This window comes from Phocoena sinus, chromosome 5 (genome assembly GCF_008692025.1).
Source record: "Phocoena sinus isolate mPhoSin1 chromosome 5, mPhoSin1.pri, whole genome shotgun sequence".
Lineage (NCBI taxonomy): Eukaryota > Metazoa > Chordata > Mammalia > Artiodactyla > Phocoenidae > Phocoena > Phocoena sinus.
In genome coordinates this window covers 33,975,178-33,996,028 of record NC_045767.1, presented here as the reverse complement: position 1 = coordinate 33,996,028, position 20,851 = coordinate 33,975,178, and positions in this window count along the sequence as shown.

Below are 20,851 nucleotides of genomic sequence, written 5' to 3'. Positions count from 1 at the left end.
TTGTCTTTCATTAAAAACTATAGCTGCGTTTAAAATAAGATATCCTCAAGTGTTAAAAGAATATAAAACTTTTTTTTTTTAACTTTTGGCTGAAAATGACAACCACTCAATTATACACGTTTAATGTAAAAGGGTTCAAACAAAATAACAATACAGTGACAAAGTGACATGGAAACTATTTCAAAAGAAAAAAGATCAATCACACATGCGTCAAACAGAATACAAAATCAAGGTAATAGACAAAAATAAAAATTTTACTTTAATTATAACTGAAAAACTAAAATTAAAAAATCCAAGTTTCAAAATTTTCTAAAGAATATATATAACTGCGTAATCAAATGAATTTTTTGCTTGAATAGGATGTACAACCATTTTTTAAAACAGTGGATATAAACATTGAATATTTAAAAGATTGCATATCCTACATTTTAGTTAAAAATTGAAATTAAAAATAATGTAATATTCAAAAAATGAGAATATTTTGCTATTAAACTATTCCACTGCCAGCGATAAATTCTGATCTGAAATGATGGCCCTGGGAAGTTGAGTCAAGCCAGTTGGTTACATCCTGTGAATTCCCCTCTCTCTGGCCCCCAAATCTGGGCAGGGCTAGGATTTTGCTCTGGCTTTGATCCTATTGGGGGTGACGGAGGCAACAGAAGCTGTCTCTCTAGGAAATTCTTTTGATCCTGGCCCTTCTCTGATTTAGAAACAAACTTCAACAGGGTTAGGTGAAGGTATCAGAGAAAAAATGAAAAATTCTACTCTCTGCTGACTCTCCTGAAAATGTTCACATTGTCTCAGTCAAGCTATAGCACAATAAAGAGGCATTTTGCTTCAAAATCATGTATTGATAAATATTTATTGCATATACCTGAGTTGGATATTGTCTGCCTTATGTATCACATTATGTTGATCTTAGATACACAACTCCATTGGTGTTTGTCCTAAAAAATCTTTAGTTAATGTTCGAATGTGTCACTAAAAGTTTTTATTTCAATTTTAGAATTTCATTTCATTGGTGGAGAGTAATTCATGAGTTTAAATCTCATTTGGTGGAGAATAATTTACATATATATTACTTTTTCCATTTTAACGGCTTTTTTCCCAAAGCCTGCCCCAATATTTGAACTTGTCCTTGGTAGTTATTTAAGATACTGTGAGGGTTCCAGGACACTGAAGCCCTGGGTCCAGACCGTAGTGATTAGAGACACATTTTGAGATTTCTTCCCAGCTCTCTTCTTGAAGAACACCTCTCTCCCTCGGCCAACTAGAGCAACAGCCCTGGGCCCTTCTTTCCTATGTTTATACCAAATAAACCCAACCCTCCTTGATTAGATAAAAGGTGGACACCTGATCCATGAACCAGACAAGTCTGATTATTTTTCTCTTGAGAATTTGAACTGAGAGACACAGGCTGGGGGTCAGGTGCCAGTGGTCATTAGAGCTTCAAGGTCTTGTGGAATGAGAGGCTATGACAGTTATTAAGGGCCATGCATGCGAGGGGCTCACACAGAGAGCCAGTCTGCAGGGAGAGACTGGACAAGGCAGGGGAAACAGAAAATGTAGGTGAGAGAACTTGCAACCTGAGAACAGCTGCATTGTCCTGAAGCCTTTTCAGTTTCCAAGTCTAATTCCCCATGGGGCTCGACTCTCCTTCCTGTCTTGAATCCCATGAGGAGCCGCTGTATAATAAATCCTCATTTACGGGTAGTAGCCAGAGCGAGGTTCTGTTCCTTGCAACCAAATGAGCCCTAAGACCAAGTGAAGCCTTATTGTTTTAGAAATTCTACATGTTTCACTCCATTGACAGCAAGGGAGCATTTGATAATGGCATCTTCTTTGAAATACTTCCACCAAAGAGTTGCGGATTCACTCTTCTGAGACTGATGACATTTACAACTCAATGTTAATTACGCTGTTGGATTAGATATCTATGGCCTTAGAGAAAATCAGACCATCATATTTTATAACTTAATTCCTTTGTAGAGAGTGGCTTGTAAAATTATGACTCGCTTTACATTTGCCCTACTCTTTTCAGTGAAGATGCTCCATTTTCCTTGAAGAACAACAGCTATTGAAAGGCTTTGCCTCCTCCCAGCATCTGTTAACATTTACCATCTTCCCCAAGCAGTAGGCCTGTTCTCTTCACGGTGATTTTCTCCTTCTAAACATTGCTAAACGAGTTCTGAGGGCCTTAGCATGTTTGTCCAGCTTCAATGTATTTGGGACCTAGCAAAGGACTATTTCTGATAGAAAGCCAGTTCATATACCTTTTAACCTAAGGGATAGGTAAAAGTAAAATGAACTTGGGGAGATACAGAAATAGGAGAATGAAAAATACGTGATAAAAATAATTGTGGTAAAGAGATGAGTTAAGAATTCACCTTGTAGGGAAAATACACATGACTGCATAGGTTCTGAAGAACTCCTTAGAGCCAAATGGAATAGCTTGAAATTTCCTATGTGATCATTTGCCTTCACTTGGACATCTCTACAAAAAACGATCTCTCACAGCCAAGGTGTGTGCTATTTTTAACAGCCACGATTAGGATGCTTCCAACCTTGTCCTGGTGGAAACAGTCCACTCTCTCTCGCTCTACTTCTCTTATTAATGAATAATAGTACAGCAAGAGCAGGAAATGTGATGGTTACAAACAGGTTCTAAAGTCAGACTGCCTGGTTTTGGACTCCAGCTCCACCACTGAACAGCTGTGTGACCTTGCAAGTTACTTAACCTCTCTGTACCTCTCTGTGTTTTAATATGTAAAATGGGAGAATACTGGCACCTACGTCACAAGAAGGATGTAAGAAGTAAATGAGTCCTGCTGTATTGTATGTGCTCCAGGAAGTCAGCTGTCATTGTGAGGGTTGTCGTTAGTATTATTTGAGCAAGTAAAGCCTAGGCGGTATGAGAGAAAATGGAAAGTTGAGTCGTAATCTCCCATCAGGAGTTTACTCTTTCTACTGGATGACATAAGTGAGGGGAGCCAGGGCCATGAAGTCAGGCTTTACTTCTTTTTTTTCTGTTGGTTTTATTTATTTATTTATTTTAACATCTTTATTACAGTACAATTGCTTTACAATGGTGTGTTAGTTTCTGCTTTATAACAAAGTGAATCAGTTATACATATACATATGTCCCCACATCCCCTCCCTCTTGTGTCTCCCTCCCACCCTCCCTATCCCACCCCTCTAGGTGGTCACAAACCACCGAGCTGATCTCCCTGTGCTATGTGGCTGCTTCCCACTAGCTATCTATTTTACATTTGGTAGTGTATATAAGTCCATGCCACTCTCTCACTTTGTCCCAGCTTACCCTTCCCCCTCCCCGTGTCTTCAAGTCCATTCTGTACATCTGCGTCTTTATTTCTGTCCTGTCCCTAATTCTTCAGAACCATGTTTTTTTTAGATTCCATATATATGTGTTAGCATACAGTATTTGTTTTTCTCTTTCTGACTTACTTCACTCTGTATGACAGACGCTATGTCCATCCACCTCACTACAAATAACTCAATTTTTTTTCTTTTTATGGCTGAGTAATATTCCATCGTATATATGTGCCACATCTTCTTTATCCAGTCATCTGTTGATGGATACTTAGGTTGCTTCCATGTCCTGGCTATTGTAAATAGAGCTGCAATGAACATTTTGGTACATGACTCTTTTTGAATTATGGTTTTCTCAGGGTATATGCCCAGTAGTGGGATTGCTGGGTTGTATGGTAGTAGTTCAAACAACCCAATCCAAAAATGGGCAGAAGTCTTAAATAGACATTTCTCCAAAGAAGATATACTGCTTGCCAACAAACACATGAAAGAATGCTCAACATCATTAATCATTAGAGAAATGCAAATCAAAACTACAATGAGATATCATCTCACACCGGTCAGAAGGGGCATCATCAAAAAAATCTACAAACAATAAATGCTGGAGAGGGTGTGGAGAAAAGGGAACCCTCTTGCACTGTTGGTGGGAATGTAAATTGATACAGCCACTATGGAGAACAGTATGGAGGTTCCTTAAAAAAACTAAAAATAGAACTATCATACGACCCAGGCTTTACTAGCCCTCTGACCTTAGCCAAATGACTTAACTTCTCTAAGCCTTGGCTCGCTTACCTAAAATTGGGCATAGTAATAGGGGCTACCACATCACAAGTGGTCAAAGTTAGTTATGTATATGGTGCAGAGCAGGATTTAAGTACCAATATAATACAATATCCATTGTCATAAGAAAACACAATAAGGATTTTGAAAGTGAGGAGTGCTGCCTCAGCTTCCCCAAAGTAACTGACAATGGACAGAAACACAGAGTAAAGCAAAGCCAAGTTCACTTGACCACCTGTGGTCTGTACAGGCCTGCCACACAACGCTCTCCTCTTAGCCCCACCCTAAGAAAGGAAGTAGGAATAGCCAATGAATTTTTTATGTCTTTTTTTTCTTTCACCTGCTTTAAGATTTTGTCTTTGATCTTACCAGCATCGTCTAGGTGTGGTTTCCTTTGTATACATCCTGCTTGGGATTCATTATGCTTTGCCTCTCCCATTGCGGAGCACAGGCTCCGGATGCACAGGCTCAGCGGCCATGGCTCATGGGCCCAGCCGCTCCGCGGCATGTGGGATCCTCCCGAACCAGGGCACAAACCCACGTCCCTTGCATCGGCAGGCAGACTCTCAACCACTGTGCCACCAGGGAAGCCCCCATGGCGCTTTTTAAATCTGGCTTGATATTTTTGCAAATATTTTGGAAAATTCTCAGCCATTATCTCTACATACCTTTACTCTGCCCCATTCTCTCTGTCCTGATGTCTCTCTCCTTCTAGGATTACGATTACATATATTTTAGACTTTTTCACCTGTCTCAGATGTCGCTCATACTCTTTTGTATATTTTCTATCCGTTTGTCTCTCCATGATTCAATCTAGATGTTTTCTTCTCACTCATCTGATTCTTTTTCAACTGTATCTAATCTGTTATTTAAACCTATTCATTGAATCCTAGTATCAGTTATTGTGTTTTCAATTCTAGAATTGCCTTTTTTTAACTTTTATTTTCATTCCCCGTTCTCTGCCAAATTTCTCAAGCCAGCCTTTTAATTTCTTAAACATATTAATCCTAATTTTCAAAAATTCTATTGAATAACTCCAATGTCCATACTCCCTGCAAGCCTGTTTCTATCATCCTCTGTTTTTCTTTCAGTCTCATCTTTTTATGCGCTTGATACTTTTGAATTGATAGCCAGACTTTGATATAAAACGTTCAGAGATGATTTGTGGCCACAGGTGATGTTGTCTTCCTCCAGAGAGGGTTTGTTTGGCCTCTGGAGGGCAGCTGGGCTAGAGCAGTAGCAGGTAGAGATCACCTAATCAATTAGGCTCTGACCTTTGTGAGGCTAGTCTGTAGCCAGCATACTCTTACTCTTCAGGTATACCCCTCTGAGATTCCAAAAGAACATCTGGGGGGTTGCCCAGGTCCCATCCTCCCCGGCAAGCTCTGAACTCTAACTTTTCTTCCCCCGACCATACAACTGCTGAGAGCTCCGCTCGGGGTCCTACCTCTCAGCTCCCACTTTTAGAATTGACATTTGCCTGAAGAAGCGAAGCGGGGAATTTCAGGCTCATTTTTGGGGGGTTCCCTCTGCTCCCATGTCCAGACCCCGCGAACCCAGTTCCTTACCACCTAGGTAGCTTTTCTAATTCTTGAAGAGAGGGTTGGTTCAAAACATTCTAGTTGACCATTGCTAGAAGCAGAACTCTTGATTATGCTTTTGTTGAAAATCTGATGATCTTACTCTTCATATTTCAAGCAGCATGCAAATTTCTTAAAAAATAATATTAATAAAGTGATAAAGTTCCAAACAGCTTGCCAAATAAACCTTTAGTGGAGAAAATGAGTTTTAAAGACATAGGTAGGTCAATGGGAAAAGATGGAAGCATCCCTAAGGAGAGCATCCCTAAGGAGATCCAAATCTTTACCACAGATGGTAAGGCCAACATATTCCTTCAGGTTATAAATCACATTATCTATACCTTGAGGAATCTTGTGTGACCCCTTTAGTTTCCAGGATGTTACTAAATTCCTTGGGAGCCTTTATTCCTGCCCTATTAGTTTTTTTGTTTTTGTTTTGGACATCTTAAAAAAATATTTATTTACTTATTTATTTATTTGAAGTGTAATTGATTTACAATGTTTTCATTTCTGCTGTACAGCAAAGTGATTCAGCTATACATACATATACATTCTTTTTTTTTTTTTTTTTTTTTTTTTTTGCGGTACGCAGGCCTCTCACTGTTGTGGCCTCTCCCGTTGCGGAGCACAGGCTCCGGACGCACAGGCTCCGGACGCACAGGCTCAGCGGCCATGGCTCACGGGCCTAGCCGCTCCGCGGCATGTGGGAATCTTCCCGAACCGGGGCACGAACCCGTGTTCCCTACATCGGCAGGCGGACGCTCAACCACTGCGCCACCAGGGAAGCCCCCATTCTTTTTTAAATATTCTCTTCCACTATGGTTTATCATAGGATATGGAATACAGTTCTCTGTGCTATGCAGTAGGACCTTGTTGTTTATCCATTCTATATATAATAGCTTACATCTGACCCATGAGGTTTTTTGTTTTTTTCCGGTACGCGGGCCTCTCACTGTTGTGGCCTCTCCCGTTGCGGAGCACAGGCTCTGGATGTGCAGGCTCAGCGGCCATGGCTCATGGGCCCAGCCGCTCCGCGGCATGTGAGATCTTCCCAGACCGGGGCATGAACCTGTGTCCCCTGCATCGGCAGGCGGACTCTCAACCACTGCGCCACCAGGGAAGCCCCTGACCCATGATGTTTTAATCTCCTTTCTCCTAGCCCATCCTAAGGTTACTTTTGGTGAGTAAAACAGATTGATTCATTACCATACAAAAGGCAAGAGCATGGTGACAATAATGTGTTTTACAGGTTTGCAGTGTGTGTGGGGGGGGAGGCGTTTGAGAAAAGAAAACCAAATTAAATGACTGTAAGGTATGAAGCTGTCTTCAATCCCAGACTGAAAGGTTGGATAGGACTTAGATGTACCGCAGTACAACACACACAAGAGTTATGCAATAGATACCTGTTGAATTATTTATTGAAAAAAATAAATGTCTCTTCTAGACTATAAAGAAATTTGAGTTGATTTCACCAAGGGTTGACATGAGCTGAGAGGACATCTCCCGCCAGGCAGGGAGCATTTGGCACTGCTCCTAGAAACTGAACCTGGATATCAAATCCAGACGGTGCTTTCTTTTCATTCTTTTGAGTTGGTATGTGTCACTTTCATCTTGATTTCATTAAAATAATAAACTCTTTATGTCTCTAGTCCAGGTGAATCCTTCCCTCTCCATGAGCTTCAATTGGCTAGTCTGTTGGCAGAATTCATACCTGTTGTTGAAAGACAGGTCTTCTGCTTCTAGCCTCTATTACAGTAAGAGATAGGAAATCCCCGTGGCAAAAAACAAACAAAAAAAAAACTGATGTTCTCATAATAATGCAGAAATGGTCAGCATTCCTTTCCATCCCAGATGCTACGTCAGGAGACAGAGGGGCAGACACTCCATGGCTTTATATTTAGATAAAGCATGAGCATTGGACAGTGATCCAGATCATAATGTTGGAGTTATACCTCCTAATCAGGCTTACTTTTCCTAACAGCAACCATTCATTGAAGGTTTTCTACATACTAGGCGCTGTAATGATGGCATTATATTTTACTTTATTTTATTTTTTTTTTGCGGTACGTGGGCCTCTCACTGTTGTGGCCTCTCCCGTTGCGGAGCACAGGCTCCGGATGCGCAGGCTCACTCCGCGACATGTGGGATCTTCCCGGACTGGGGCACGAACCCGTGTCCCCTGCATCAGCAGGCGGACTCTCAACCACTGTGCCACCAGGGAAGCCCGGCATTATATTTTAACTGATTATATTTTCACAGTAACTCTGCAAGACACATGTTGGTTGTTTTATATTCTTTAATGAGATGGTCAGTCAGGTGAGGCCACAAGAGGAGTCAGACGAGAGGCTTAGGAAGAAACGAAGTTTATTATACTCACAGGTCCTAGAGGCAGGAGGCACACCAAGAAGGGCCACGTGGAAAAAAACAGGGTGATCAGAAGGCAGAAAACCGGATGGGGGGGTGGGGAAGCACTTAAGCTACTTCATTGAGGTTTCCATGGGAAATGCAAAGCAGGGCGGGGTAAACAGTTTAGGATTGGTGAGTTTGAATAATGTCATTTGGCTCTGGCCTATAAGGGTGGTCCCTAGTTGCCTGGCACCTGGCCCTGGGATGATTAAGGCAGAGGAATATTGCCTCTGTACATGCCAGATAGAAGAGATAGGGCTCTGGATAGGTTAGCTTGCATAACAAAGCCATGCTCCAGGCTGGGCCTTTTGCCATCTCTAAGAATCAGCTAGCCCAGGGAGGGGCAGTCTCTCTGTAGCTAGAATGGTTTCTTCTGATGTCAAAACATCATAATATACAAGAAATTATGTATATACAATATATTAGTATTCCTATGCAACAGAAGAGGAAATTGAGGTTCAGAGAGGTTCGTGTAGAGCTCAACTGGTATTTATCAGAGTAAGATTAATTTTGAAGCCTGAATGACCGTTAATTGCTCTCCTGCATTAATTTTTATCTTAAGTTCTTCCAAGTCATAGTATTTCTAGATATGCATTTAGAAAAATGAGACAATACTGCTAGAGTGATTTGATTTCTTTGATGTATTATTTTGCAAATTAATTGTAGTTAATATGCACAGTTATCAGAGTTGAAGACACTCTGTAATTAAAAACATTCATCTACCAATATTCTTCAACTGTTCAATTTTAACAAATTTTATATTTCATGTTATTTGCACTGGGGAGTAGGGCTTTGCTCATTCAATAGACCATATAGCTTGAGCTGTATAGTGTTTTGTTTTCTCCAGCTGGGACAGAGCAAGTAAAAATGGTCTTCACTGGGACTTCCCTGGTGGCACAGTGGCTAAGAATCTGCTTGCCAATGCAGGGGACCCAGGTTCGAGCCCTGGTCTGGGAAGATCCCACATGCCGTGGAGCAACTAAGCCCGTGCACCACAACTACTGAGCCTGCATGCCACAACTACTGAAGCCCATGTGCCTAGAGCCTGTGCTCCGCAACAAGAGAAGCCACCGCAATGAGAAGCCCGCACACCACAACAAAGAGTACCCCCCACTTGTCGCAACTAGAGAAAGCCCACACATAGCAATGAAGACCCAATGCAGCCAAAAATTAATTAATTTTGAAAAAATGGTCTTCACTGATTTAGGTTATATATAAGGAACTTTCCAACAAATAGCTGAGAGGTCTTGGAATTGTATTTTGCATCTTCATTTAGGAAAAGGCAATCTATGCTATGGGAGACAGATTTTACTGTTTGAACAGAAGGGGCAAAAGTAAACTGTTATAAAGAATGTGAACTACAAACATACAGGTAAGATAGTACAATTCAAAATTTAAAGAACTCCTGGGAACAACTCAATGTTAGAAGTAGGGAAAAAGAAAACTTTGATGAGAAATCCTAAAATAACAAACAAGTAACTAAGCTACAGCTTTTAGATCAAGCCTAAATCTTAATAGTTGGGAGACTATATATATATATATATTTTTTTTTTTTTTTTTTTTTTTTTGCTGTACACGGGCCTCCCACTGTTGTGGACTCTCCCATTGCGGAGCACAGGCTGTGGGCGTGCAGGCTCAGCAGCCATGGCTCACGGGCCCAGCCGCTCCGCGGCATGTGGGATCTTCCCAGACCGGGGCACGAACCCGTGTCCCCTGCATCGGCAGGCGGATTCTCAACCACTGCGTCACCAGGGAAGCCCAAGACTATATTTTTATCATTTTATTTATTGAATTTACTTTGGTCCTGCTTCTTTCCAAAATGGACTTGGAGAAAAGCCTAAAGGTATGGCAATATAAAATAAGGGTAATAAAAGAAAACTCTGTTTCTTCCTATTCGCAACACTTCTGATACCAAATGTGTGGGTTTTCCATGCCAAGCAGTTCTCCAGTTCTCTGTGACACCAGCTGGGTGTCCTACGATTTAATTCATTATGACACTAACTATCCAGATTTAGCACAAATTCCACAAGTTAAGGGCTCAGTCCCCTAAGACTGCCCCCACTTCAGACACCAGTCACAAGTCCCACGTTGTCACTGGTATTTCTGACTAACAGGCTCTAAACCAGAGGTTCCCATGACCCTCTCCTTGAGTTCCATACTTTGTTAGAATGGCTCACAGACTCAAAAAAATACTTTACTTACTATTACCAGTTTATTATAAGGGACACAACTCGGGAACAGCCAAATGGAGATACACAGAGCAACATATGTGTGAACAGGTGAGGAGTTTCATGCCCTCTCCAGACCACCACCTCCTGGTATGTGGATGTGTTCAACAACCTGGAATCATTCTGAACCAAGTCTTTTAAGACTTCAGTGGAGGCTTCCTTACATAGGCATGGCTGATTAAATCTTTGGTCATTGGTGATTAACTCAGTCTCAGACCCTTCTCCCCTCCTGAGAGGTCTTGGTGTGGGGCTGAAAGTTCCAACCATCTAATTGCACAGTTGGTTCCTCTGGCAAACAGCCCCCATCCTAAGGCTACCTAGGGTCCCATGGAGAGTCACCTCATTAACTTAAAAACAAGAATGGTCAAAAGGCTTATTATGAATAAGAAAAGACATTCCTCTCACCCTTATCATTCAAGTAATTACAAAGGTTTTAGGATCTCTGTGCCAGAAACCAGAACAAAAACCAAATATATATTTCTTATTATATCACAACATGTTAGGTAATAAAACAGAAAGAGAAAATCGGGACTAGTGAAAGAAAAAAAAAGAGCACACATGCTAATACACCTCAAGAATTTAAATAACTCTTGTGGCAGAGTTTAACTCAGAGAGACTGGTTTAAGATGGCAGAGTAGAAGGGCCTGTGCTCATTCCCTCTTGAGTGACCATTGGAATAACTAACTGCTGAACAATCATTGACAGGAAGACGCTAGAACTCACCAAAAAACATACGCTACGTCCACCAAAGACAAAGGAGAAGCCTCAATGAGATGGTAGGAGAGGCACAATCACAATAAAATCAAATCCCATAACTTCTGGGTGGGTGACTCACAAACCGGAGAACACTTATACCACAGAAGTCCACCCACTGGAGTGAAGGTTCTGAGCCTCACATCAGGCTCCCCAACCTGCGGGTCCAGTAACATCAGGAGGAATTCCCAGAGAATCAGACTCTGAATACTAGCGGGGTTTGATTGCAGGACTTTGACAGGACTGGGGGAAACAGGGACTCCACGCTTGAATGGCACACACAAAGTAGTGTGCACATCAGGACCCAGGGGGAAGGAGAAGTGACCCCACAGGAGACTGAACCAGACCTACGGGCTAGTGTTGAAGGGTCTCCTGCAGAGGCAGGGGGTGGCTGTGGCTCACCCTGGGGACAAGGACACTGGCAGCAGAAGTTCTGGGAAGTACTCTGGCGTAAGCCCTCCTGGAGTCTACCAGTAGCCCCACCAAAGAGCTGGGTAGGCTCCAGTATTGGGTCGCCTCAGGCCAAACAACCAACAGGGAGGGAACTCAGCCCCACCCATCAGCAGATAAGCGGATTAAAGTTTTACTGAGCTCTGCCTACCAGAGCAACACCCAGCTCTACCCACCACCAGTCCCTCCCATCAGGAGGCTTGCACAAGGCTTTAGATAGCCTTGTCCACCAGAAGGCAGACAGCAGAAGCAAGAACTACAATCCTGCAGCCTGTGGAACGAAAACCACACTTACAGAAAGTTAGACAAAACGAAAAGGCAGAGGAATATGTACCAGAGGAAGGAACAAGATAAAACCCCAGAAAAAAAAAAAAAACAAAACTAAATGACATGGAGATAGGTAACCTTCCAGAAAAAGAATTCAGAATAATTATACTGAAGATGATCCAGGACATCAGAAAAAGAATGGAGGCAAAGATGGAGAAGATGCAAGAAATGTTTAACAAAGACCTAGAAGAATTAAAGAACAAACACCTAGAAGAATTAAAGAACAAACAAACAGAGATGAACAATACAATAACTGAAATGAAAAATACACTAGCAGGAATGAATAGCAGAATAACTGAGGCAGAAGAATGGATAAGTGACCTGGAAGACAGATGGTGGAATTCACTACTGTGGAACAGAATAAAGAAAAAAGAATGAAAAGTAACGAAGAAAGCCTAAGAGACCTCTGGGCAACATTAAACGCACTAACATTCGTATTATAGGGGTCCCAGAAGGAGAAGAGAGAGAGAAAGGACCCGAGAAAATATTTGAAGAGATTATAGTCAACAACTTCCCTAACATGGGAAAGGAAATAGCCACCCAAGTCCAGGAAGCTCAGAGAGTCCCAGGCAGGATAAACCAAGGAGAAGCATGCCGAAACATAGTAATAAAATTGACAAAAATTACAGGCAAAGAAAAATTATTAAAAGCAACAAGGGAAAAATGACAAATAACATACAAGGAAACTCCCGTAAGGTTAACAGCTGATTTCTCAGCAGAAACTCTACAAGCCAAAAGGGAGTGGCATGATATACTTAAAGTGATGAAAGGGAAGAACCTACAACCAAGATTACACTACCTGGCAAGTATCTCATTCAGATTCGATGGAGAAATCAAAAGATTAACCGACAAGCAAAAGCTAAGAGAATTCAGCACCACCAAACCAGCTCTACAACAAATGCTAAAGGAACTTCTCTAAGTGGGAAACACAAAAGAAGGAAAGGACCTACAATAACAAACCCAGAACAATTAAGGAAATGGTAATAGGAACATACATATCAATAATTACCTTAAATGTGAATGGATTAAATGATCCAACCAAAAGACACAGGCTCACTGAACGGATACAAAAACAAGACACATATATGTGCTGTCTATAAGAGGCCCAATTTCAGACCTAGGGACACATACGGACTGAAACTGAGGGGATGGAAAAAGATATTCCATGCAAATGGAAATCAAAAGAAAGCTGGAGTAGCAATACTCATTTCAGATAAAATAAACTTTAAAATTAAGAATGTTACAAGAGACAAGGAAGGACACTACATAATGATCAAGGGATAAATCCAAGAAGAAGATATAAAAATTACAAATATATATGCACCCAACTTAGGAGCACCTCAATACATAAGGCAAATGCTAACACTTATAAAAGAGGAAATTGACAGCAACACAATAATAGTGTGGAACTTTAACACCTCACTTACACCAATGGACAGATCATCCAAACAGAAAAGTAATAGGGAAACACAAGCTTTAAATGACACAATAGACCAGATAGATTTAATTGATATTTATAGGACATTCCATTCAAAAACAGCAGATTACACTTTGTTCTCAAGTGCAAACGGAACATTCTCCAGGATAGATCACATCTTGGGTAACAAATCGAATGTTGGTAAATTTAAGAAAACTGAAATTATATCAAGCATCTTTTCCGACCACAATGCTATGAGATTAGAAATCAATTACAGGGATAAAAACCACAAACACATGGAGGCTAAACAATACATTACTAAATAACCAAGAGATCTTAAGAAATCAAGGAGGAAATCAAAAAATACCTAGAGACAAGTGACAACAAAAACACGATGATCCAAAACCTATGGGATGCAGCAAAAGCAGTTCTAAGAAGGAAGTTTGTAGCAATAAAATCCTACCTCAAGAAACAAGAAAAATCTCAAATAAACAATCTAACCTTATGCCTAAAGAAACTAGAGAAAGAAGAACAAACAAAACCCAAAGTTAGTAGAAGGAAAGATATCATAAAGATCAGAGCAGAAATAAATGAAATAGAAACAAAGAAAACAATAGCCAAGATCAATAAAACTAAAAGCTGGTTCTTTCAGAAGATAAACAAAATTGATAAACCTTTAGCCAGACTCATCAAGAAAAAGAGGGAGAGGATTCAAATCAATAAAATTAGAAATGAAAAAGAAGTTACAACAGACACCACAGAAATACAAAGCATCCTAAGAGACTACTACAAGCAACTCTACACCAATAAAATGGACAACCTGGAAGAAATGGACAAATTCTTAGAAAGGTATAATCTTCCAAGACTGAACCAAGAAGAAACAGAAAACATGAACAGACCAATCACAAGTAATGAAACTGAAACTGTGATTAAAAATCTTCCAACAAACAAAAGTCCAGGACCAGATGGCTTCACAGGTGAATTCTACCAAACATTTAAAGAACAGCTAACACCTATCCTTCTCAAGCTCTTCCCAAAAATTGCAGAGGAAGGAACACTCCCAAACACATTCTACTAGGCCACCATCACCCTGATACCAAAACCAGACAAAGATATTAAAAAAAAAAGAAAACTACATACCAATATCGCTGATGAATATAGGTGCCAAAATCCTCAACAAAATACTAACAAACAGATTCCAACAACATATTAAAAGGATCATACATCATGATCAAGTGGGATTTATCCCAGAGATGCAAGGATTCTTCAATATATGCAAATCAATCAATGCGATATACCATATTAACAAATTGAAGAATAGAAACCATATGACCATCTCAACAGATGCAGAAAAAGCTTTTGACAAAATTCAACACCAATTTATGATAAAAACTCTCCAGAAAGTGGGCATAGAGGGAACCTGGCCATATATGACAAACCCACAGCAAACATCCTTCTTAGTGGTGAATGAATTTTCCTCTAAAATCAAGAACAAGACAAAGACGTCCACTGTCACCATTATTATTTAACATAGTTTTAGAAGTCCTAGTCATAGCAATCAGAGAAGAAAAGGAAATAAAAGGGATACAAATTGGAAAAGAAGAAATAAAACTGTCACTGTTAGCAGATGACATGATACTATACACAGACAATCCTAAAGATGCCACCAGAAAACTACTAGAGCTAATCAATGAATTTGGTAAAGTTTCAGGATACAACATTAATACACAGAAATCTCTTGCATTCCTATACACTAACAACAAAAGATCAGAAAGAGAGATTAAAGAAACAATCCCATTCACCATTGCAACAAAAAGGATAAAATACCTGGGAATAAAGCTACCTAAGGAGGTAAAAGACGTGTACTCAGAAAACTATAAGACACTGATGAAAGAAATCAAAGATGACACGAACAGATGGAGAGATATACCATGTTCCTGGATTGGAAGAATCAATATTGTGGAAAGGACTATACTACCCAAAGCAATCTACAGACTCAGTGAAATCTATATCAAGTTACCAATGGCATGTTTTACAGAACTAGAACAAAAAAATCTTAAAATTTGTATGCAGACACAAAAGACCCCAAATAACCAAAGAAATCTTGAGGGAAGAAAACGGAGCTGGAGGAATCGGACTCCCTGACTTCAGACTCTACCACAAAGCTGCAATGGTCAAGACAATATGGTACTGGCACAAAAACAGAAATATAGATCAATGGAACAGGATAGAAAGCCCAGAGTTAAACCCACGCACCTACGGTCAACTAATCTATGACAAAGGAGCAAGGATATACAATGGAGAAAAGACAGTCTCTTCAATAAGTGGTGCTGGGAAAACTGGACAGCTACATGTAAAAGAATGAAATTAGAACACTTCCTAACACCATACACAAAACTAAACTCAAAATGGATTAAAGACCTAAATGTAAGACTGGACACAATAAAACTCTTAGAGGAAAACATAGGAAGAACACTCTTTGACATAAATCACAGCAAAGTCCTTTTTGACCCACCGCCTAGAGTAATGGAAATAAAAACAAAAATAAACAAATGGGACCTAGTGAAACTTAAAAGCTTTTGCACGCAAAGGAAACTGTGAACAAGACGTAAAGACAACCCTCAGAATGGGAGAAAGTATTTGCAAACGAATCAACAGACAAAGGATTGATCTCCAAAATATATAAACAACTCATGCAGCTCAATATTAAAAAAACAAACAACCCAATCAGAAAATGGGCAGAAGACCTAAATAGACATTTCTCCAAAGAAGACATGCAGATGGCCAAGAGGCACATGAAAAGCTGCTCAACATCACTAATTATTAGAGAAATGCAAATCAAAACTACAATGAGGTATTACCTCACACCTATTAGAATGGGCATCATCAGAAAAATCTACAAACAACAAATGCTGGAGAAGGTGTGGAGAAAAGGGAACCCTCTTGCACTGTTGGTGGGAATGTAAATTGATATAGTCGCTATGGAGAACAGTATGGAGGTTCCTTAAAAAACTAAAAATAGAATTACCATATGACCTAGCAATCCCACTACTTGGGCATATACCCAGAGAAAACCGTAATTCAAAAAGACACATGAACCCCAATGTTCATTGCAGCACTGTTTACAATAGCCAAGTCATTGAAGCAACCTAAATGCCCATCAAGAGACTAATGCATCGAGAAGACATGGTACATATATACAATGGAATATTACTAAGCCATTTAAAAGGAACGAAACTGGGTCATTTGTAGAGACGTGGATGAACCTAGAGACAGTCATACAGAGTGAAGTAAGTCAGAAAGAGAAAAACAAATATAGTATATTAACACATATATGTGGAATCTAGAAAATAGTACAGATGAACCCGTTTGCAAGGCAGAAATGGAGACACAGATATAGAGCACAAACGTATAGACAACAAGGGGGAAAGCGGGGGTTGGGGGGTGGTGGGATGAACTGGGAAATTGGGATTGACATATATACACTAATATGTATAAAATAGATAACTAATAAGAATGTGCTGTAGAAATAAATTAATTTAATTTAATTAAAAAAAATAAAGAATTTAACTCAGAGCTTCCTGGTAGACACTTAGAAAATACATATGAATTTATTTATCCTCCAAGTTTACATGAAAATTTTAATTGTCCATAATTTAAACTAAATAACATTAAACACAAATGCCATATGAAATTTAAATTACCGGGGAAAATTAATGTAAGATATATAAACCCTTTTAAAAAATTTTTAATAGATTTATTTTTTAGATTCACAGCAAAATTACATGGAAGGTACAGAGTTTTCCTATACACTCCCCTGCTCCCACACACTCATAGCCTCCCGCATTATCAACATCCCCCACCAGAGTGGTACATTTTTTACAGTCAGTGCACCTACACTGACACATTATAATCACCCGAAGTTCATAGTTTCTTTGTTTATTTTTTATAAAATGATTTATTTTTGGCTGTGTTGGGTCTTTGTTGCTGAGTACATGCTTCCTCTAGTTGCGGCGAGCGGGGACTACTCTTTGTTGTGCTGCATGGGCTCTAGGTGTGCGGGCTTCAGTAGTTGTGGCTTAGCAGGCTCTAGAGCACAGTAGTTGTGGCGCACAGGCTTAGTTGCTCCATTGCATGTGGGATCTTCCCAGACCAGGGCTCGAACCCATGTTCCCTGCATTGGCAGGTGGATTCTTTAACCACTGGGCCATCAGGGAAGCCCCAAAGTCCATAGTTTCCACTAGGGTTCACTCCTGGTATTGTGCCTTCTATGGGTTTTGACAAATGTATAATGGCATGCATCCCCACCATCACCATATGATACAGAATTGTTCCACTGCTCTAAAATTTCTCTGTGCTCTGCTCATCATCCCCTTCTCCTCATTAACACTTGGCAACCATTGATCTTTTTGCTGTCTCCATAGTTTTCTGGGAGCCACTTTTAAAAGGGAAACTATATAGTAAGTGTTCATCAGAAAATAGAAGACATAAAATTTTCTCCAAAGAAACAAAATTTTTATTGGCCTGAAATTCTATAAGAAATTACTTTATGGGATCAAAACATATACATCAGAAAACATCCACAACAATCTTCCAGAAAGTGCAGGTGCAGATCTTATTTAACTATATCTTATAATAAACTCATTTAAGCTGTAGATCCAACTTAGTAAGAGAAGAATCTTCCAGGTTCTAAGTTAAGTTCCAAGAGACTAACTTGATCCAAGGTTAATATCTGGGAAATCAAGAGGAATTGTTAGATAGCACATCCTCTTATCTAGGTTGGCTTCCATAAATATCATTTAAGAGGGATTTTTATAAGCACTAAAGTTTTGTCTAAAGAATTGGTCTTCCATGTTGTTTGAGAACAGATCCATGCTTTAGAGACCAGAAGAGTAGGTTGATAATTTATTATGAAAGGTGAAAGCTTAACTAGTACTTCCCCCCGTGTGGCAGTGGGATGCAAGAGTATTTTAGGCAACTTTGAATTTGCCCAAATACTTTGATAAAAGCTAAATTGAGATTAGAGATTCACAACACAGCATCGTCAGAGCTAGTTTAGGCATAGAAAATATTCAGGCAAGTGTTTGCAGTTGCCTGTCTTAGACATCGAAAAATCTTAGAGAAGCATTTAATTCCCAACAGTAAAACCAATCAGTATTTGTTGAGCACTTGTGCTTGACTAGGTACTTTACACAATTTACCTAATTTAATTGGGTGAGTTATACATTAAGAATTCCCAAATAAATATATTGACTTACTGTATGATGAAAATCATAGACTAAGTGAATTTTGGAGAATGATTTTCAAGTACAATGATTTTTCAGTGATGTCATAGTTAGTGTTAAGTTTTCTTTCTGGCAGTAATTAAATACTAAGTTTACTGATTTCTTGAGGCTATGGCAAAGACAATGCTAGATATTTAATTAAAAGTTTTCATTTTCCTCCTTCGCACACTGGAAAAATATATTTTCCAAATTCTCTTGCAGTTAAATTGGAGCCATGTAACTAGGTAGTGGCCAGTGGAATGCCACAAACCCCCAGAGACCCCTGGGCTCTCTCTCTCTTTCCCTTGGCCACATGGCTACAGAAGAACTCCAGGAAGATAAAACCACAGGACAGAAGGAGCCCAGCTGCCCAAATAGCCACTTGCAAAGGATCACTTAGGACAGCTGTCCAACCTGCGTTAAATTTTTGCACTAATAAAAGGAACTGAATTGTGTTAAGCCAAAGATATTAGGAGTAATGTGTTAAAGAAGCTGGCCAGTGTTACCACCCTTGGTTTTGTGATACTAATCGTTAAGATACAAATTTAAAACAGCTGAAAGGTAAGAGACTAAACATAACTATTTCATAATTCTTGAAACTGCTTTCTAATGTTGGTCAGCCATTCATGCCTATTTCAATTCTTCCAGTGATATTAAAATAGAATTGAAGGCCTATCATATAAAGTCTTTCATTGTCTTTGCAGAATTACTTGAAGATGGATGAGAATCATTGACAGTGAGTACAGTTGTCCTTCCATGTCCGCAGGGGATTGGTTCCAGGACCCCCACGGAGACCAAAATCCACAGATGCTCAAGCTCCTTAAATAAAATGGTGTAGTACGGTTGGCCCTCCCTTATCTGTGGGTTCCCACATTTGCAGATTCAACCAGTGGTGATCCATCTTCAGTTCCATCTTTGTGACAACCCTATTGGCCTCGTGTCCGGTCTCTGCAAGGGACATGCGCAGTCACTGAACTCAGGTTGTTCCAAAGCTATGGTTTGCCATCTGGCATATTTGGTTCTCCCTGTCTAAATGCAGTTTACCAATCAGGGGTCCATTTTTACCAGCCATATAGCTACACAGTTCACACATCACCTTATCAGGTTGCCAGGGGAACAATGCTAAAAAGTTAACATAAGGTCAAATTCTCATGAAGAATGGGAAAGGATTTTGTTAACCGTTTACCCACATAGAGGTTTCTGTCAACTTGACTGTAATGGATTCTTTTAATATATTCCTAGATTGTACTTACTAATCATTTATTTAGGGCTTTTGCATTGATATTCATATCTGCACATGTGTGTATGTTTGTGCACATATGAAAAGGCTATTTTTTCAGGTGTAGATATCAATGACTTCTCAGGAATAATTCGTAAGCATTTCTTTTTTGATATTTTAGAAGAATTTAAATAGTATTAGAATTATCTGTTCTTTGAAGGGGTGGTATGCTCTGATTGTGGTATAGCTACAGCTGCTGTGTGTAGGCTGGAAAGCTTGTGACTCATGTTATTTTGTAAAATTATTACTGTGCTCACTTGGAAGGTACAGTATATCCAGACAAAAGGAATATCATTATAGAAAATGAGAATGTTAGTATATTGGCTGCTCCTTGTCGCTTTTACAAGGTATCTTAAGAAAGGGATGGCCTCGGGCAAGAACTGGCTGTTTTACAAGCAGAAATGGCAGGAAATGAGAATGTCCAGAAATTTCGGGCCTCCCAAGGTTGAAAAAGACAACTGCTTTTATGCCTTGAACATTAATATAAATATATATCTGATCCCTGTGGCAAGGATCAGAGTAAGGGTGTGGCCCTCCCAAACAACCCTATAATTTCAGCTAGCCTCAAGGTGGCCTCCATTAAGATGAAAGAGTAAGGTATGGACACGAGGAATCAAAGAAATAAAGCAGGCTTAAGAACTAGGACTAGAAAAGACTTTGGTTATGTTATCTGCACAAGGAACTGACTGGAAGCAATTAGATCAGAAGTCTATTAGGGTTTTAAGGAGATCTTAAAGCCACAGAAACCATGAGTCTGGTCTGAAAATGTGGCCTCTCTTAGCTCCTTAAAAGCAACACTCAGGCCTTCAAACCTGTACCAGTAGAAAAAGAACTGTCAGTGATGTACAGTCCCCAAGGAAGGCATATGCTCCAATAGTCACTTCTGATGTGGCCCTAGAGGATGGATGAACGGACAAGGTAGTAGAAGCAGGGGCGACCTGATTGTCTGACCCTCCCTCTGCTGCCAGAGAAGAGCATCTCCGTAATTCTTGCTCACCTGGGGTCAAAACTGCTGTGAAGAGCTTCCCTGGTGGCGC